Genomic DNA, 22,445 nt, shown 5'->3' on the forward strand with positions numbered 1-22,445 from the left:
AATCAAATCAGACAGAGCATCAGGAACATCCAGCTCTGAGAGATGTCGGACGTGTTTTTGATAGAGGTGATTCACATAGTAGGGATGGGTCAGAAGATTCCAGATCTCTACCTGCTAGTTCCAGTGATGTTGCTGGGGGGAGTGGGGAAACTGTTACAAGATGTAGTACATGATTAAGATTGGCTCCTATTCATTCCAGAGAGTATGTGCACTATTGATGTATTTATGTTTATTTTTTCTAGATATTAGTATAATTGTTTTACTATTATTTATTTGTGTTGAATAAAAAAAAATAGAGGGAGGTGTGTAATATGTATGAAGGTAAGATGTCTGTCACTTTTAGGAATGTTAGTGCTATGTGATTCTAGAGCGTAGTTTTAGAATATTCTGTTAGGAATAGCTATGTGATTATTCAAGGAGAAGACTTCATGTGATAAGTACTGGTCGTGGGTCCTACATTAATAAATACATAATTTGAATGCTGACGCCTCCACTTGGAGTATTTGATATCAGAACCTTAGTACAGTGTCGCTCCACTGCTTCCTCGCAGTGTGAGAAGCAAAAACACAAAATAGTAATAACTTTCAGCTATTATCCTTTTATGTTTCCTTTGACGGTGAGCAGGTGGGCAGGGCTGCTCTGCTAACAGAGCAGGGCAGGGGCGGAGTGGTTTGCCCACTCCTAAGTGCGACAGGTATGCCCAGACAAGGGTCTCATGCTCACTGTGCCACTTGACCTAAGCTGCATCTGACTGCTGATCCACAGCAAGGCAATACCAATATGTGGTTGCTTGTGTTTCGGGCCAAAGATAGCCTGACTTTGTAGTTCGGGCTGGACTGTTCCTCTTGGAACAGGACCAAAGCTGATTTGCATATGGCTGGGTCTAATGTTAGGTGGCATGGTGGGCAAAAATGGAAGGACTGGAATGCGTCCCCAAGTAATTACCAGTGGATGAGATCAATTCAATTATTACACCCATCACTTTTTTGTTTACATCACTCAAGTCAAGTCAAGTCAAGTCAGAATTTATATAGCGCACTACATACCCAGAGGGTCTCAAGGCGCTTGAGGAAGGGGGGGGGGGAGGTTTACTTATCGAATATCCAGGTTTTAAGCTGTTTTCTGAAGGCTAGGTGGTTTTGAGTATGGCAGAGGTGGATGGGAAGGGAATTCGAGGTCTTGGCCGCTAAGTAGGAGAAGGATCTTCTCCCCATGGTGGCTTTGTGGATGCACGGAACAGCGGCGGGGGCTTGGTTGGACGAACGCAGCTGGCGGGTGGGGGTGTAAAACGGAAGGCGCGTGTTTAGACAATCAGGTCCAAGTTCGTATAGGGCTTTGTGTGCGTGGGTGAGGAGACGGAACGTTATCCTCTTGTTGACGGGGAGCCAGTGAAGGTCTTTCAGGTGAACGGAAATGTGGTCTGTGCGGGGAATGTCTAGTATGAGTCTGGCTGAAGCATTTTGGATGCGTTGGAGTTTTTTCTGCAGTTTTGCGGTGGTACCAGCGTAAACAGTGTTTCCGTAGTCCAGACGGCTTGTAACCAGTGCGTGGGTGACCGTTTTTCTTGACATGTGGACACTTGTTCAGAATGCTTATGCTCAGACAAGCATTGGAAAACTTCGAATAGTCCTCTAATACCAGTCAATTGGCCTAGTAATGCATGGGAAAAGATTGGGTTACATTTCACTGGTCCGTTAAATATAGTTGGGAGTGATAAGAGATTTTTTATTGTAGCCATAGATTACTATTCAAAATGGCTTTACTTTTCGTTTGTTAGTAATGCAGATTCAGCTTCGACTGTTGCTTTCTTAAAGTTTTTGTTTCAAATGGAAGGAAGGGTGAAAGAAGTGGTCACGGATAACAAATCTCATTTTGTTTCTGAAATATTTGAGGATTTTCTTCTTAAACAAGATGTTAAGCATGTAAGAGTACCTTTGTATAGTCCAGCATCCAATGGCCTAGTGGAGAGAGCGAATAGGTTGATAAAAGAAGGGATTCAGACTGCAGTGGCAAATAATTTGAATGTATTTGAATCTTTGCTATTTAAGATCTGGAATTACAATATAACGCCCCAGAGTACTACTGATGTTGCTCCGTTCATTTTATTAAGGGGTAGGAAACCTATTTCATCAATCACTCCATCTTGGTTGTTGAAGAAAGTTGGACAGTGTCATAATATTGATCTGAAGAAAGTGAGGGAACATGTTGAGGAAAAGCAAAACAGATATGAGATGAATTAGGACAAGAAAATGCATGTTAAAGAGGGTGTTCTCAGAGTTGGGGATTGGGTGTTGGTTAAAAAACCCAATAAAGTGAGTAAAGGACAGTCTACATTTTCTGAACCTGTAAAAGTTTTGAAGATTAACAAAACTTCAGTTTTGTTACAAAATAAAGGGTGGTGGAACAGTAATGCATTGGTCATGGTATCTTCCGAACAAGCTAATATTATTCTACAGAAAGTTAACTCAACTACACCTTGTCATAGATCGAATTGGTTTGATCTTGATAAATTACCAGAATCAAATCAGACAGAGCATCAGGAACATCCAGCTCTGAGAGATGTCGGACGTGTTTTTGATAGAGGTGATTCACATAGTAGGGATGGGTCAGAAGATTCCAGATCTCTACCTGCTAGTTCCAGTGATGTTGCTGGGGGGAGTGGGGAAACTGTTACAAGATGTAGTACATGATTAAGATTGGCTCCTATTCATTCCAGAGAGTATGTGCACTATTGATGTATTTATGTTTATTTTTTCTAGATATTAGTATAATTGTTTTACTATTATTTATTTGTGTTGAATAAAAAAAAATAGAGGGAGGTGTGTAATATGTATGAAGGTAAGATGTCTGTCACTTTTAGGAATGTTAGTGCTATGTGATTCTAGAGCGTAGTTTTAGAATATTCTGTTAGGAATAGCTATGTGATTATTCAAGGAGAAGACTTCATGTGATAAGTACTGGTCGTGGGTCCTACATGAATAAATACATAATTTGAATGCTGACGCCTCCACTTGGAGTATTTGATATCAGAACCTTAGTACAGTGTCGCTCCACTGCTTCCTCGCAGTGTGAGAAGCAAAAACACAAAATAGTAATAACTTTCAGCTATTATCCTTTTATGTTTCCTTTGACCGTGAGCAGGTGGGCAGGGCTGCTCTGCTAACAGAGCAGGGCAGGGGCGGAGTGGTTTGCCCACTCCTAAGTGCGACAGGTATGCCCAGACAAGGGTCTCATGCTCACTGTGCCACTTGACCTAAGCTGCATCTGACTGCTGATCCACAGCAAGGCAATACCAATATGTGGTTGCTTGTGTTTCGGGCCAAAGATAGCCTGACTTTGTAGTTCGGGCTGGACTGTTCCTCTTGGAACAGGACCAAAGCTGATTTGCATATGGCTGGGTCTAATGTTAGGTGGCATGGTGGGCAAAAATGGAAGGACTGGAATGCGTCCCCAAGTAATTACCAGTGGATGAGATCAATTCAATTATTACACCCATCACTTTTTTGTTTACATCACTCAAGTCAAGTCAAGTCAAGTCAGAATTTATATAGCGCACTACATACCCAGAGGGTCTCAAGGCGCTTGAGGAAGGGGGGGGGGAGGGAGGTTTACTTATCGAATATCCAGGTTTTAAGCTGTTTTCTGAAGGCTAGGTGGTTTTGAGTATGGCGGAGGTGGATGGGAAGGGAATTCGAGGTCTTGGCCGCTAAGTAGGAGAAGGATCTTCTCCCCATGGTGGCTTTGTGGATGCACGGAACAGCGGCGGGGGCTTGGTTGGACGAACGCAGCTGGCGGGTGGGGGTGTAAAACGAAAGGCGCGTGTTTAGACAATCAGGTCCAAGTTCGTATAGGGCTTTGTGTGCGTGGGTGAGGAGACGGAACGTTATCCTCTTGTTGACGGGGAGCCAGTGAAGGTCTTTCAGGTGAACGGAAATGTGGTCTGTGCGGGGGATGTCTAGTATGAGTCTGGCTGAAGCATTTTGGATGCGTTGGAGTTTTTTCTGCAGTTTTGCGGTGGTACCAGCGTAAACGGTGTTTCCGTAGTCCAGACGGCTTGTAACCAGTGCGTGGGTGACCGTTTTTCTTGTTTCGGTGGGGATCCAGCGAAATGTTTTTTTGAGCATGCGTAGGATGTTGAAGCATGATGATGAGACGGCGTTGACTTGTCTGGTCATCGAGAGGGAGGAGTCCAGGATGATGCCCAGGTTCCGAGCGTGGTCCGTCGGTATGGGGGCTTTTCCTAGGGCCGTTGGCCACCAAGAGTCGTCCCAGGCGGAAGGGGATACACCTAAGATGAGGACTTCCGTTTTGTCCGAGTTCAGTTTCAGACGGCTGTGCTTCATCCACTCGGCTACTTCTTTCATCCCTTCATGTAGGTTGGTTTTGGCGGTGATTGGGTCTTTAACGAGTGAGAGGATCAGCTGAGTGTCATCAGCGTAGGAGATGATTTTGAGGTTGTGTTGACGTGCGATGGTTGCAAGGGGGCTCATGTAGACGTTGAAGAGGGTGGGGCTGAGTGTTGATCCTTGCGGGACGCCGCAGATGACTTCGGTGGCCTCTGACTTAAAAGGGGGGAGGCGGACTCTCTGAGTTCTTCCAGCGAGGAACGAGATGATCCAGTCCAATGCTTTTCCTTGAATTCCGATGTTTCTGAGGCGTTGTATCAGGGTGCTATGGCAGACTGTGTCGAAGGCTGCAGAGAGGTCAAGGAGGATGAGGACGACTGTGTCTCCGTTGTCCAGTAGTGTTCGAATGTCGTCTGTTGCTGCGATGAGGGCGGTCTCGGTGCAGTGTTTGGCTCGGAAGCCAGACTGTGAGGAGTCAAGTGATTTGTTGGTTTCGAGGAAGGCGGCGAGCTGATTGTTGATGGCTTTCTCAATGACTTTGGCAGGGAATGGGAGGAGCGAGATGGGGCGGTAGTTTTTGAGTTCGGTGGGGTCAGCTGTGGGTTTCTTCAGAAGGGCGCTGAGTTCGGCGTGTTTCCAGCTTTCTGGGAATGTGGCGGAGTTGAGGGAGCAGTTGATGACGTCTCGGAGATGGGGTGCGATAATGGAGTCTGCTTTGTTGAAGATGTGATGGGGGCATGGGTCTGTAGGGGATCCTGAGTGGATGGAGTTCATCAGGCGAATGGTGTCTTCTGTGGTGATGGGGTTCCAGTCGAAAAGGTTAATCGGAGGAGGTACAGGTTCGGAGGTGAGTGGGGTGGACTGGTTTACGGGTTGGTTGTCAAAGCTGTTATGAATGTCGGCGATTTTGTCATGGAAGAATGAGGCGAGGGAGTCTCAGAGGACTTGAGAGGGGGTGATGTCGTTTGAGCTGGCGGTGGGGTTGGTGAATTCTTTGATGATGTTGAAAAGTTCCTTGCTGTTGTGGGCGTTGTTGTCTAGTCGGTCTTTGAGTGCTGATTTCTTGGCTGTCCGGATTAGTTGGTGGTGTTTGCGGGTGGCGTTTTTGAAGGCGGCTTGGGTGATAGTGTTTGGGTCTTTTTTCCAAGTTTTCTCAAGGGAACGACAGAGCTTCTTGGATTTCTTAAGGTCATTGTTGAACCAGGGGGCGTTCTTGCTTCCTTGCTTGATTTGATGTTTTTTCAAGGGTGCTAGTTTGTCGGCGGTTTGGGTTAACCATTGTGTGAGGTTGATGGCGGCTTGGTTAGGGTTCGTTGAATAGGCAGGGTTTTTTTGAAGAAGCGATGTGGAGATCTGGTCGATGGTGATTTTGTTCCAATTTCTTCGCAGAGTTGGTTGAGGGTGGTTGTGGATCGTGGTCTTATTGTAAATGAAGTGTATGCAACTGTGGTCCGTCCAGTGGAGGGGTGTGGTGTGAGTGAAGGAGATATGCTTGCTGGAAGTGAAGATAGGGTCGAGTGTGTGTCCTGCCTAGTGTGTGGGGGTGTTAACAAGTTGTTTGAGTCCGAGATTGGCGAGATTGTCCAGAAGGGTGGTAGTGTTACTGTCTTTGCTCTTTTCCAGATGGAAATTGAGGTCTCCCAGTAGAATGTATTCTTCCGAGGGGAGGGCGTGTGGGGTGATGAAGTCAGTGATGTCTTCGCTGAATTTTGTACGGGGTCCTGGTGACCTGTAGAGGAGCGTGCCTGTGAGTGTGGTCTTGGGGTCGGTGTGGATCTGGAAGTGAAGGTGTTCGGCGATAGCGAGGTTGTCTTCTGAGCTGGTTGAGACGCGGATGGTGTTCTTGTGGACGATGGCGATGCCTCCTCCTGTTTGGATGGTGCGGTCCTTACGGATGATCTTGTAGCCATCCGGGATGGCTATGGTGATGTCTGGAGCTGAAGAGGCATTCATCCAGGTTTCTGTTAGGAAGGCGATGTCCGGAGAAATGGTGTCGAGTAGATTCCAAAGGTCGATGGCGTATTTGTGAACCGAGCGGGTGTTGAGAAGGATGCATTTAAGGTGGTTGGTGTTGGATCTCTGTTTGGTGTTTGTGGGTTTGGTGTGGGTCTTGATGCAGGTGAATTTGCAGGAGTGGCAAAGATTTAATGGGAAATTAAACCCATTAAGCCCTTTTTTCTTCTCCATGAGGATGGTCCTACCTCTAAACTCCCACAAAATGTTGGGACAATCTTTTCCTCTTTTCACCCTTGAAGGGGAGCGGCTGGAGTATCTTTCCAACCACTTGCAATGTGAAAAGGGATTGTTTTAGAGTTTGGGAAGGATCCCAAATATACGTGTTGGTGGTCGAACACAAACGTAGAAAAGAAACCACCCCGGGAGAAACAATGTGAATTCCAAACTCTGCAATAAAACATAATGCCCACTGCTTCTTCTCTGCCAGTTAATAGCTATCCATAAAATCCTATTAGAATTGATGTTACAATATCACAAAGTGCTGCTATCAAATACCAGCACCTTGCCCAAATGCTCCCAGATGCAGAAATAACATCAGGAGGCTGCTGACATGTCCTGTGGGGTTGTAGTATGAAGCCCATTAGCCATACCTGATGTGATTGATGCTAAAAATGCGCTAGGGCTATGTGATTACACTCCAGATTGTACGTAGTGCCCACATGTGGCAGTCAGGTGTGAGCTACAGCGCTTAAATAAGGTGTTCATCATAAATCTTTTCATTTGAACCATCTAGTATAATCTGTAGCTTGATTTTGATATAGCACATCAGACTACATTGTTGCCATTTCAGAGGATTTTAGCTCATTACCAAGATAAATGGTGCTCTATTTACCAATCTCAGAAGGATGGGATGCAGAGGATTGGCCTTACCCGATTCTATTAGGTGATCCACTGATCACTACAGGTTTCAGTAGTGACTATTTCACTCATCCAGCCATTCCTGAGCAACCTGGAGGTGTCATGATTCCACTTAGCAAGCTCACATCTATGTGGCAAGGCAACCTTTGCAAAAGGCTCGCCCGGGAAGCACAGTACTAAGGTAAGACATTGTATTCATCCCATTACTGCAGGACATAAATGTGGCCAAACGTGCTATGGCATTCTTTAGTGGGGATTTGAGTTCTTGAGCCCAGTGAACCTGTGGCAGCTGCAACCAGCTGAGCATATTATACAGTATATCAAAGATCATGTAGAAGCTGGCAATTATGAATGCTCTGAGACTAGGGGTGGGAGTAATTAGCGAAATTCTGGGTAGCGTAATCACTTGGAATTACTTAGAGATTGTGCAGAAGAGTAAATCTGCATTTAGCACTATTTTTTAATGCACAAATGCCTCCTTGCATCCAAAATGGCCACGAGAATGAATTTTGCACTGGGAAATAGTACGAAATGTAACACAACATGGTGGAGTGGTGTGGCTCACTGGTTAGAGGCGGCAGACCCGGAAGCAGAGGTCGGCCCGGGACCAGGGTTCGATTCCCGACGCGGCAGGGTCGTGGACCATGGTCAGCGGGCTCGATAATTCTTGCCTCGGTGCCGACTCCAACCATGGGTCCCACTCAGCAACTCTTGCTTAATCTCTACTAACGGCCCCATCAGTGCTGGGGATGCTTGTCTTCACCATGGAGATGCCCAGGAGGGACCATCTCACAGGGAAAGCCAGGATGGGTTCCCCAGCGGTATACAGTGCCGGGACGCCCCTTTGCTGGGGCAGCTGTGCGCTTTACAAGTATACGACATTAACATTTATTTACATTTAACACAACACGAAAAGCAAGTGCGAGCAGCCTCTTACTTTCGCTAAATGTGCTCTTGGAGTAGGATTTTCCCTCAACTCACTCCCGGCACTTAGTGTTATTTTCCGAGCGCAAAATGCACCCTCACATCCAAAATAGACTAGAAGATGAATTTTGAGTTAAGAAATAGCTCTAAATGCAGCAGAAAACAAATAGTGAGTGCAAGCGTACGCTCCGCGGCTCTAAATGTGCTCTTGTGATAGGATTGTTTTCCCCCAAATTACTTTCAATTACACAAGCAGGCATAATTATGTTATTATCAGTAATTCCCCATCAAAGAGTGATACGTAACTACCGAAATCTTGCCAATTACTGCAGCGTAACTAAAATTACGCCTAGGCCTATCTGAGGCCCTTACTTTGGGGAGTCACTTGTGAGATTAACCAAATCACCAGACGTACAAATGCCTTTACTCCTCCACTCTTTTGTAAATGTAGAACTCATATCCTGTTTAAAAGGTTTCAGCCTTGCTGCTCATGTAAATATCAACTGCTATGGGTCTACCCTGATCTCTGAAAAGTACTCAACTATAAGTTTGGTAGTACAGTATAAATACTCCCCCACTTACTGTGCCAGGGCCAACCTGTAGGTTACTGACCTTACAGGCTCAATTCACAAAGAGTAGAATTATTCATCATAGATACTGCCAGGATGTAAGTATTCAGATCTACCAAGAATCTAAAGCACAGATTCTTATGGTAGTTTTCACCCTGCTAATCTGTATGGAAAGGAAACATTGAAATAAAAGCATATGCCTTCCCCAGTTTGTAAAGCGCTGTTGCCATTGCAGTGCGTCCTTTGACAATATCCACACTAGTACTGTCTAGATTCGACTACATGAACGCAGCCATCACAGGCACTGCTTATTTGCACATTGCTCCCTCAGAACCACTCTCAGTGCAGCAGCCAGAATGGTTACAGGTATCAAAATAAGACCAGATCCTGTCTGCCCTGAAAGAACAGAATTGGCTCCCGATTAAAGGCCGATGTAGCTTCAGAACTGCTTTTCTCACTCACAAAGCCCTCCACCCTGGGGGACCTGCTGACCTTGTCTCAAAACTCGAAAAAGCAGGTCAGATGAGAAACCTAAGAAGCTCAAACACCCTTCTACTTATTCCGCCCAAAGCCCGTAAACAAAAAAACACAGACACGCTCGTTCTCGAGTAATGCCCCTAAAATCTGGAACTCCTTACCAGTACACATCAGGGCGAGCCCCTCCTTCTTGAGCTTCAAGGGGCAGCTAAAGGATCTCCTCCTGAACCGACACCTCAACTAGTGGGTCATCGATTGCCCAACGTGACAGGCTGTCCAGCCCTCGAGCTCAACCACTTTCTTGATTAGACTCGAATCAGCTTGCCTAATTTTATTCGGGTTTTTTTGTTGTTGTTTTAAACTTGCACCTTTGTAAAGTGCTCTGATACCGTTGAGTCTTGCCAGCACAATATAAAACATCTAAATAATAAATAAACAAGTGCTCGCCATCCCTCTTAGAAATGCCCCTTTCTAATGAGGCCCTCATTGTGAGTTGCTGGTAATCCCAGATGGACCAAGTAAAGGGTGTTATCGGATCAATTAGGATTGAGTAACCCAGAAACACAGCAGGCCTTTACATGTTTGCCCAATGGAATACAGCTGTGGAAAGCATGTCAAATCTGCTGGCAAGAATCTGGCCAGGAATGAGGAATTACTCAGTGAAGGAGATCCATCACATCTATTCCTCAATCCAATGTGGACTCTCAGAGTCCAACTTATATTGGCCTGGTTTTTCCACCCCTGGAGATATTGGTTTGGTTGATAACAGTATCTGCAAGGCCTAGAATTTTCAGGATCATTAACGGACCACCCTAAACAAGAACCTTAGCAGTCAACATTTACTTTCAACATAAACAGCAGCATTGCCATTCCAGTATCCCCACTAACCAAACAGCGTTTAAATCCTTTTTGCCATGCCACTAGCCACAGATGCCCCCAACATGTGGAGAATTGTTGCATTCCAGTAACCTCATTAATTCCCACCACAGTTGTCATATCAGTATAGTGTAAAACACATTGCACTGTAGGAGTCTACATTAAACCCTCCCTCTCCACCCATCATGGAAATCCCCATTGTCATTTCAGTTTCCTTCTTGGCCCTAAAATATAAAGCCCCATCCCCTTGCCAGTTTCCACAATTATTCCTACCATTGTCAGGCAGTTAATATACTCAAGGCCACTGGAATTAGGCGATTGTGCAGCCGCTGTGAATTTTGCATAAATATAGACTTGCCGCATTTGCCACATAATCCATCATTTGCTGTATAATCTTCAGATTTTAACAAACAAAAAATTTGTTTCTAGCTCAAATAGTTCAAAAGTTACTAAAAAAGGCAGCGACACGTATTGCAGAACAGTCGAAGGCCCTTTGCAAAGTTGGACTGGTCACCTATCTGTTGCCTTATTGCTATATGTGGGTTTTAAACTGGCACTAAAAAGGTGCAACTAATGCCTAACAGTGTTAACAAGTTTAAAATTGACAAAATAATGAACTCATACTATCAGAAAATGTGCAGCGTAATGCTGCATAATTTGCCTTCCCTTGCCGCATAATTTACTCAACCCTGCTGCGTAATTTGTCCCTCCATTGCCGCATAATTCCAATGTCCCTGTTTTATACTGTTCCCTGCCACAATTATACCCACCATTGTCAAGCAGTGATTACACTGACCCCTGGCGGCAGCACAAAAGATCCATTGAAGTCAAGTAACCAACTTTTCCCCAACTAGCACATTCCAGTCCGGCAGTTAAAATGATTTGTCATCGTGTTGCAGCGTAGCTGTTTTTGGACTGTATTCAATTAAAAAAAATCAGAACAATTTAGGTAAAACCTAGGGGTTAAATGTAAAAAGAAATGGAAACAAATAGACAGAAATAAGCAATAAAAGCATGAGACATCTTAGTCTCGGGTGAAACTTGACATAACCTGAATTTTCCCAAGGGAATTAACAAAAACACAGGGGTCCTGCACCGTGGGGTTCCGCCTGCACGCGGATTGTATTTACTAGGTTTGACTGTATAATTATGAAAAATAATGCTGACTTTTTGATTCCGGCCTCGCTCCTTTCTTTGCAATTATCGGAATGTCAGAGCAGGCGATGGAAATTTGCCTTTCCCAAGAGAAACCTTAAAGTGTAAAGCTGAGTTTTATCGCGCAGCAATTTGCATCAGAAAATAGACCATTAAGCAAGTAACACGCACTGGTGGGAGAAAAAAACAGAAATGCCCGTGGATTGTTCACAGAGCTGGGCAGGCGCGTGTGTGTGAAGCAAAGACACTCCTGGCAGAAGAAGTGATTACATCTCAGATAACAATACGGCTCACTGGCGCTTCCCTGTGATTGAAACAGAAATGTCTTTGGTTTGGGAGAGATCCTGGTTAGAGTGCCAACCTGGCTGTTTTCCTACCCAGTTGGCAGGTATGAGGCTGGCAGATCAAGGAGCCTAAGGGGGTATATCATTTATTTTGCTTTGCGTTTGTTTATTCATAACTGACAAGTGGTCCCATGTCATCAGTGACACATTCAGACATTCATATTAAAGGGCTCCTCAGTGAATCTTCGGGGATGGAAATAACACGTTATTTATAGTATTAAACATGGCATAAATCTAGGGTAGAAACTGTTACATAAATTCACAGATTATGACCATCCTCATTGCTGTTATCCATTCCAGCTCTTGCAGTTTCCTGTGCTTCTTTAGAGCATCTTTCTCAAGATGGAAAGTACTGTTGAGTTAAATACAAAGTCTGGTTTAAGGTGGCTCAGTGGACTAATGTGTCCATTGCAGGGGCCTGTGTTTGACCTCATGGTCACAGGTTCAAATCCTGGCGGTCCACTCAGCCTTTCATCCATCTGAGGTTGATAAAATGAGTACCGTTGAGTTGGGTAACAATGAACATCTGTTATTCAGCGCCAAGAGACCTCTGGGTGAATGTGCACTTTCCAAATACACATGTTATGTTATATGGGGAAATTGTGGTCCATCTTTATTTATGAATTGTTAGTATGTGTGTATGCTTGTGCAATTTATGCAGTGCTGCATTAGTAGGATGCACATTACAACAGACTAGACAATAGGAAATGCCTCAACACTGTTCATTGAAGAAGTAGGCTCTCATTGAAGTCTAAATTAGAAATGAGAGCGAGGCTCTGAGAATTTGTTTCTTGCATAAATCTCTCTGTGGTGTTACTTAATCTGAGAGAGATCTTCAACTTTTTGATCTGATTGATATGGATATTGGTGAGGGCCCCTAAAATGTATGAGACTCAATCCCAAGATGTGTGGAACGAAATTCGATTGGCCGATTTCCATTCAATCAAGGTGAGTTTAGTAGCAATAGACAACAATAGTTCTAAAAGGATCCTATTAGTTGTTGTGTGTAGGCCCGGTCGAAAGTTAAATGACAACAGCACATCCTTGATCAAGGTATACATTTGTGGAGTTATATATAGTAAAACATTTCTTACCTATAGACACTTACCTTCGCAATATTTTTATTCTCAATATTCTTGACACATTATTTTGTTCACATGATATTTTTTCTCCGATATTTTGTATAAACACCAATTTTTACGTCAAAAACAAAGCCCACCAGACAGGAAGAAACTCCTAATCTGTTGGTGGTGCAGAGGACCCAGCACTGCACCACCAAGTCTTAATCGGGCCCTAAGTGTTCATTTATACCTACTGGGTGGAACTAAGTAGTCCTTCTTTTTCTTATTCTTTAACGTCTTTCCTGCGGCAGGAATTCCAGCCAGGTGCTGGACATTCCAATCGCGGGCGGAGTCGTGACGGAACCATGCCGCCATGAGCACAGCCCAAACGTAGCTCATGACGGCATGGTTCCCTCACATGACGGCATGGTTCCGTCATGAGCGACGGAGGGGTTAAAAGGAAATATACTTAATGGCAGCGGAGCACCATCCTTAGAAATGTATCTAAGGGTCAGTCACATCACCCAGACCACAGTGGGCATGGCTAATGCGCATGCTCAACAAGGAGTGGGCAAAAGATTGCATCCTCATCACTATTGTAGAAACAATAGTGGTTAAAAACTCAAATTTCATGGGAAATGCATAATAATAATTAATTATATTTTTATAATTTATGGGTTCAACACAATTTTCATGAATTTATGGATATCAACCAATGCACCCCTAAAATAATGAGTACCTCAATCTCCTGATTGACTCTTCAAAAGTAAGTTACTCCGTGCTTAATTGTCAACACTGGCGCTTGTGACGGTCTGCTTCAAGGTGGTGCTTTCTGGTTAATTTAGAGATGACCACAAGAACAGTTAGTTATTAATTCAATATACATTAAAATGACTATTACCTGCCACCCAAGTCATTCTTATAGATTTGAGGGCCTGAAATGGTCTGAATTGTCACACTTGTAGGAGTGTGATGATTAGTAGTTGTGCTGTTACTTTCATAGGCAGAATGGCAGGGGCGATGTGTGGTGCAAGCTACAGTTGCCTCCTGACAAGAGCCCTGGCACATATGTTTTTTTACACATTAAGCACTGAAGTTACTCTTTTTCTAATCATCAAAATGCTTTTGACTAGTCAAAAGAAACTCTCCAATGTAAACAGGCACCTTTGCACCAGCCTAGGCGTGTACAGCAAGGGGAAAATAAGCATAGCGTGCAAGGCGTTGTGCATTATCAGCTGCACATTAACATGCTTCAAAGAGCCATTTCATAACTAAAACCACACACTGACTGGCGGTAATCCGCTTAGGTGTTTTCTCTTCTCTTTATGTCAGACTTCAGACTGACAAAGTGTTTACCTGTGTATTCAACTTAATGCTCTCCATCAAAAAGTCAAATTTGTCTTTTGTTGTCGCACTAAACTAAACATTTGACATAACACAATCTAGGTAATGGTAATGTGTTTTGCTCCAACAGTGACATCTTTGGGTTTTGGTGACATTTCAAATCACTGCTCCTTAGCGTTGTTTATTACATTCTTATGTATGGCTTTCATAGAGAGACTTTACTATTTATATCTGTTTCTAAATGTCATAACTCACTGCTGCGACATAGCAACACTTGATAACAAAACTGGTTACCCACTGCTTGGATGTCATAAAAGCCTCTGGGGCCAGGCTGACAGGTCTCTCCGAGAACCTTATCAGCGAAGCCCTGCTTGTCTGCTAGGACTGAAAGCAGAAACATGGCTGCAGGAGGGGGTAGGAAGGCAGAGAAAGTGGTGGGTGATGGTTAAGGTTGACAGGTATTTTTGTTTAACCTTTGGGAGAGGAATACATAACACAGGCCTTGCTATGTATGTTTCCCCTATTCCTCTTCTGCCTCTGCGTAGCAGTTGAAAGTAGAGGCAGATGATTTTGGGGGCCATAAATAACATAAAATTATAGATGGGTAAAAAGTGTATTACAAGGATGTTTTTTGTCTGGGAGTTCTGCGTGACATCACAGACAACTCGAGCTTCGCTCTTGTTGTCTATTTGCCGGGTCTGGTGGCTCAGTGGACTAATGCGTCTATTGCAGGGGTCTGTGTTCAACCTCATGGTCACAGGTTCCAATCCCGGTGGGGCCACTCAGCCTTTCATCCATCTGAGGTCGATAAAATGAGTACCATTGAGTTGGGTAACAAACAACATCTGTTATTCAGCTCCAAGAGACCTGTGAGTGAACGTGGACTTTACAAATACACATGGTATTTTATGTCACTCAGAACTCCTCGATGAAAACCTTCTCTGTAATTTGCTATTATGACATCTATAGTTCTATATGTTATCAGAATTCTCCTTAACTCTATATGGTCAAAACAGAGATCATTTAGAAGATACTACATACGACATTAGCTTTGGCTTTCACACTGATTGGATTTTTTTTTTACTTTGGTTCTGCGTCAATTTTATAACTGAGGGGCATATTATCAAGGGGGTTTATCTCCGCTTTTTTGGCTTTAAAAGCCAAGAAAGCGGAGATAAAATGATCTCCCTATTACCTAGCTGTCGCTAACACCAGTTAGCGACAGCTAGTAGGAGATAGCGACCATCTTGGGCCCCACTTTGCATGTCAGCGATATTTATCACTAATGACATGCAAAGTGGGCGTGCCAAGATGTTAGCGGCTGGAAACAGTCGCTAACATCGCTATCTCCTATTACCAACTTTTGGAGATATTCGCGCTAAGCGCGAATATCTCCAAAAGCTAACACCTGCCCTGAGCAGTTCTTAGCCATGTTATCCAATGGGAGGTGGATAACATGGCTAAGAGCATTAGCTCGGTAATGCATGAATATCGCTGACTTTTCAGCGATATTCATGCATTGCGGCGGTTTTTTATTATCGCATTTGCGATAAACCTTGGTAATACCAAGGTTTATCTGCGATAAAAATCGCCACAGCTCAGCGGTAAATTTTTTGTCTCTAACCAAGCAATAGCGATAATTATCGCTATTGCTTGGTAATATGCCCTTGTGTTCTGTGGATTATTATGTTATATTATTCTGCCCTGTGCTTTGTTACACTGCATTTAAATGGTGAAATGGCAACAGCGTTTATCATTATTCCTACTCGATTTAAAGCTTTTGAAGTTAGACTGTCAGCAGTGTCAGCCATTACAGCACCTTAAACAAGCAGCAGTTCACATGAGCTTCGGCATCAGCAGCTAATGATGCTGTTAGATTTTAGTACTCCGGTGAAAGAAAATGAAAATGCGGCCGCGTGGCACTTATTTCATCAACAATATGACAGCTCTTGTGTGAGATGCGCAGTTTCAGTCACGTCCAATGAGAGAAGAGGCCCAACTTCTAATCAGTTAATATGGTATGCCAGGCACTTCAGTGGGAAATAAAGGCTATTAGCTGGCTGAGTAAAAGTGCATGTCTCAGAGAGCTGCATAGGAGAGATCAAAAGGAACTTTTTTTTTTTAAGTGTGGCAGAAGGCTGCTGGAGCTCTCTAGTGCTGCAGACCTTTAGCACATATCAGATCAATCAAATGCATCTGATCATTCTTAATCGAGTGATCTATGGAATTGTTTAATAGGTGTGGAAAGATAAGGTAGTTCCATGGCATTGGAAGAACGCACGCTTGCTTTGATCGACTAAGTAATGCAAAGTAAAAACCATTCAGCAGGGAGCTGCGAAAGGGCGTCTCTCTTCGGTGGTTTCTTAAGTTAGTCTACAATTACAAAGAGTGCATTGTCAGGAAACTTTGTAAAAAAGCAATTCTACGCATTGTGGCATATAGGCGAAAAGACGTTAACAGCAGACATACTTTTATCCCAATTTCAATTTGGAAGTAAACATTGGATGCAAATTGGTCATCTGTAATTGTGCAGGATTCGTAAATGACTGGGTTGCACTTTTCTCCCAATTAAACATTTAACACCTAGGAGTGGGGAATCGGGGACCTATAGTGGATGTAATTCCCCAGTCCAAGGTATGAAACCAGCACATGTGCAATATTTTCTCCTACAATTTGCAACCGTTTTCACTTGCTGTAATTTTCAGGAGAAAACACCTGATATTTGTACCAGGATCTTGCAGCCATATATGTATTCCCTTGCCATTGCTTTCAGGGCCAGGGTGGTACAATCCACCAAGCTCACACATTCGGTAAATACCACTTCCAAGGTGTTCAGAAAACAAAGGGGCATATTACCAAGAATAAGCGATAATTATCGCTAAGCTTGGTTAGCGGCTATAATTTTATCGCCGTGCTTCGCCTATTTTTATCGCTTGGAAACCTTGCTATTATCAAGGTTTATCTCCCAAGCGATAAAAATCGACGAAATGCATGAATATCGCTGAAAAGTCAGCGATATTCATGCATTACCGAGCTAATGCTCTTAGCCATGTTATCCACCTACCATTGGATAACATGGCTAAGAACTGCTCTGGGCAGGCGTTAGCTTTTGGAGATATTCGCGCTTAGCACGAATATTTCCAAAAGTAGGTAATAGGAGATAGCGATGTTAGCGACTGTTTCCAGTTGCTATCATCTTGGCACGCCCACTTTGCATGTCATTAGCGATAATTATCGCTGACATGCAAAGTGGGCCCCAAGATGATCGCTATCTCCTACTAGCGGTCGCTAACTGGTGTTAGCGACAGCTAGGTAATAGGGCGATAAAATTATCGCCGCTTTAGCGGGAAACATTCCCGCTAAAGCGGCGATAAGGCCTTTGGTAATATGCCCCAAAGTGTTTACTAGATAACTCTGATTAGGAATAAAGATTATCAATAAAGACTTGTTACTCAGTGCCAATACATTCCAAAAGGTGAATGTGTATTTTACGAAATACATGTGTAATGATATATGTTGTTATGTTATGAAATGTTTCTGTGCCCGAGTAAAAATGGCAGTTACCAAGTGCTAAAACATCTCAGGTGTTTAATTGTGAATGGTGGCTATTCACAAGATGTGGTAAGTTCTGCGTCCCATAAATAGCACATGCCCAAAAAATCAGGAAGCCCCTTTTCAGGTATTGGATGTCCTTGGGGTGAAAAAAATAATTCCCGGAGAGTAGAATCAGCTAAAACAGTGCACAGAAGGACCTTGGGATACCCCCCAAGTACACCAACACTTCCTTACTGTGTGAGTGTGTGCAGGACGTTCTTTCGTGTGGACAAAGTACCTTAAAACTGGACAAAGAGAATCCATCCCCATCCTCTCGCATCCTTCAGCCATCACAATCCCAAACCTTCCAAAATCTTGGATCCATCATGGACACCAGCAGGGTAAGGAAGTACAAGTTCATGGATCTAAGCTGGAGATCCTGGCTGAGAAGGTGGCAAGATACCACAGTTGTCTGATGGACCGTCCCATGTTGAAGATCTCACCTAACACAATAATACGCCTGTGGAAGGAGATAATAGACCTTATCAATGCTGTGTCATCATACCCGCAAGATGCTGAGTATGTCAGAAAGATGTTCCAAACCTTGAATTGCCCAGTATATAAGATATTTTTTAAGCACAACCAAGAAAGGACAGCAGCCGATGGTGGTGCTTTGTCGTATCTCGATTTCGAGTAGTGGGAAGACAAAATTATGGCCATCCTCAAGATGTTTGATTGAAAAGCCTCAGTGGAGGCCTCGAGTACAAAGGAAGCCAAGGTAAGAGACATGAGAGGAGAGACGGTAGTAGCTGTCTACCTTGACCTGCTTTGTGAAAGTGACTGCCTGTTGGAGAACAGAGATGTCAACCCTAGTGAATGTGGGTAGTGCGTGAACTATGCCTAACAAATACATTCTTAAAATTCACAAAAGATACTTTGAGTCTGAAAATGGTTGTCTTGTTTTGTCATCAAAGAGAGGAAAATCCTTTCAGGAGGACAAAAGCCCTCCCCCTTCCAAAGGGCGGCATGCTTTACCAAGAGCTCCTCCTCACACTGATACCACTGGGAGTACCAGTGTGGGCCAAAATACTACATGAGCTGTTTTTAGTAGTATCACTGCTCATGAAAACACCACCACTGTTGCTACTTCCAATATTGCTACTATTAATTGTACCACTACAACTATTACTGTTTCTATCACTACAACTGCTAATACTAACAAAACTGCCACTGCTCCTTCTAACATCACTACTTCTAATAATAATGCTACCAATAATTCTGCCACTGCTACTAGGAGTAGTACACCAGCAGTGTTACCATCACTATTATTGTTACCAGTATACTAATACTACTGCTATTAACACCTCTGTTATGTCCACTTTTACCACTGGTTCTATTAACAATACTACTTTATTGGTATTTATAGTTCTACGAGTGCTGATACTAACAATACTGCGACAGCTACCATTATTGCTATTACTACGTCTGCCACTACTGCGAGTATTAGTAATATCACTGATACTATTGCTACCAGTATTTCTAGTATTACTATTACTGCTACATATAGCACTCTAGTATTACTACAAGTAATATTTCTGCCTTTACTGCAGGCATCACTAATTCAACTAACACTACTAAAAAGAAGTTGCTATTGCTACTAATACTGGTGGACATCTTCAACTGTAGCCGCAAAGATGGCAACTTGCACCCAAGTTATTGAATGTACCCTGCATCTCTGTATGGCTTGTGGTGCATGTGCAAGACATTGCACACAAGCTGACACAGTGCACACATCCCTGTCGCTCTCCTAAGTGCACTTTTAAACTCAGGCAGAGCGGGGACACACCGGTGGTGTAACCATGCGCTCTACAAATGAATAAATAAATAAATAAATAAAAATAGAATATGGAGGACATTACCACAGGTGCCAGGTACGTACAATGCACAAGCACTTCATGGAGCGCTTTGAAGTCAGGATCTTGTTATCAATAGAAATGAATGCTATACTTGCGCCTGTATCTCTGCAACGCCCTGCCCACCTGACATAACGTAAACGGCTGAGCCTTGCTAGTAATGTAAAGATGCATAGATGGGGGGCTGGGTGTCTAGCAGGGCTAGCTCAAGGGAGCTCAGTTAAGTGCACTTATGATGTGAGCGTGCACAGGATGGCTAGACTGTGGTCCCGGTACCTTTAGAAATCAAGTCTGCAACAGACGACATGTCCTCGTGATGTGTTCGAGGAAACGGAGCCAGTTACATTAAGGTGGTCTGTAAAAGAGTGTGTACTGATACTAATGCAGACTGTGTTTCATTTTTTTTTTTTTTTTATTGATATTTGAGTTGCAAGTTTATACAGATTATAACATAATTCTCTCTTAGAGAGATATTTAAATACATAATAATATACAAAGTATGTGAAAAGACAAAAAAAATACACAATAAAAAATAAAAGATAAATGAATGACCAATAGACAAAGTTCATTATGTCATTACTTCATCAGTCCATTTCTGAATTGGTGACCACATTTTTAAACCAAGTAGTTTCCTTCTTTTCCCCTTAGTAGCATATATTGCTGATTCAAGTTTATATCTAGCTAGGAGACGTCCCCTCCATGTGGAAAATGATGGTGGTTCTGGGCTGATCCAATCCTGTGATATGCATGCACGTAATTCAGCCATCATAATAAATAATAGGTTAATTTGTTCTATGTCTTTTGAATCTTTAGAGACACCAAATAATATAAGTTCAGGTGATATAACAATAGTTTTACCAAGAATGTATTCAATAAATTTCTGAATATCACAAATTAAACCATCAAGCTTTACACACGAATAAAACATGTGTAGTGTATCGGCCCCTCTTAAATTACACCGATTGCATTTGATTCCAGTAATAGACCCCCATTTCAAAACTTTTGCCGGTGTATAATAAAGGTCACACAAAATCATGTAATGTTGAGTACGATTACGCCCAGAAAATAGAATGGAGGTGGCCATTTTGATTGATTCTTTTAAAAATACATCCTTTGTACCTAATTTCTCTTCCCATTTATCCCTCAAATTGTTAAAGTCATCCGGAAGATAAGTCATTAAAGTGTTATAGTAATGCCCAATTCTTCTTTTATTATTTAAACTATGTATAAGTAAATTTGGCATTAAGTCCTGTCTTGTTATGTTGGAGGGTGAATGTAGAAAGCTATGAATCTGTAAGTATTTGAAGTAATCATGAGAAGGAATTTTAAAGTTACTTTGTAGTTCACAAAAAGAAAGTAATGTTTCAGAATTATTTGTATACAAATCAGAGAGAAAAGAAATCCCCTTGTTGTTCCATTTTTTCATCACCTGGCCTCTAAATATAGATGGGAAACAGTGAATTGAGTTTAGTGGCGTATATCTAGTGACTTTTCTAATTCCAGCCACTTTTTTGATAATTCGCCAAGCTTTGTATGCTGCGGTTAATATCTTAATTTTTTTTTTTTTATAATAGCTTGGCTCTATAAATTTTAACAAATGGTAGTTCGCTTCGGTGCCTAATACAATTTCATAGATATTTGGATATTGTGCCCAAGTAGTGGGGATTTTATTACCTACAATTAAGGGAAACATGTATTGAAGTGCGGCTGCTAAGTAGTAGAATAAAAAGTGTGGTGCGGCCCAACCCCCTCTATCTTTCGGTATAATCAACTTCTTATATGCTCTTCTAATACCTTTATAGCCCCATAAGAATCTTATTGCGCTTCTTTCAATTTCTTGAAAAAAACTTAAAGGAAATTCCAAAGGAATTGTTCTAAATAAGTAAAGAAATTTCGGCAATATAAGCATCTTTAAGACATTGTTTCTACCCTGGAGAGATAAATGTAAGTGGTTTATTCTTTCCAAAGTTGAATTAACCTTTTTGAGGATCGGGATGTAATTAATGCTAGGTATCTTTGAAATAGGTGTAGTTAATCTAATACCTAGATAAACTGCCTCAGTGACTATATTTGTAATTGGAGGTGGGTTTAATCCTATAAACAAAATTTGCGTTTTAGACAGATTTAGTTTATACCCAGAAAAGGATCCGAATATGCCCGCTAGTTCTTCAATCCTCAAAAAAGTTCTTTCAATGTCTTTAGTGACCACTACCAGATCATCTGCATAAGCAAGGGCTCTGTATGTTGTACCACCTAACTCTAGTGGAACTATATTTTCATCCCTATTTAGCTGGTTAAGAAAAATATCTATGTATATGGCAAAAAGAAGAGGAGAAGATGGGCATCCCTGGCGTGTTCCTCTTTGAATAGGAAATGATGCAGATTTATTAGAGCCTATTTTTCATTTCAATCTTTATTCGGTTTAAAAAACCTTGTAAGATACAATACATTAAAATCATGACACATCATTATAATACATAGTAAATAGCAGCAGAGGGTAAAAATGTATCATCACATCTTATTTGTGCAAAATACGCAAGAGTCATCTACACCGGGATTGACTAGTTCCTGGTCGGTCCCCTTTCTATAAAGAGCGCTAAGTAAATATACACAAGGGTAAAATAATAAGTTAAATATCTGTTATGTTTAAAAAGTGATATACACCATAACAATAAGACAGGCAGCGTTATACAACAGACAGTCAATAACATGGTAAAATAGCCCATTATATTTAAATTTTCTGATTTTTCTTTCTCCTAATCAAGGCAGCACATAGGAGGAAACGACTTAGGCTAAACACAATCGGTTGTGCAGTATCTCCTTTAAATATTCTTAGACCAACCTTGATTTGTCTAAGGCCTAGCCTATTACAAATTGGCTTGAGCCATTTTTTCCTTGCTTTAAGGTATGCTGGGCATATAAATATGCCCAGCATATTTATATGCTGGGCATATTTATATCATCTTCTTTCACCCCCATTTCACATAACTCACATATGTTAGAGCCAGCAACCCCAGTCAACCCCTTA

Source organism: Lissotriton vulgaris, chromosome 9, assembly GCF_964263255.1.
Source record: "Lissotriton vulgaris chromosome 9, aLisVul1.2, whole genome shotgun sequence".
In the NCBI taxonomy this organism is placed as follows: Eukaryota; Metazoa; Chordata; class Amphibia; order Caudata; family Salamandridae; genus Lissotriton; species Lissotriton vulgaris.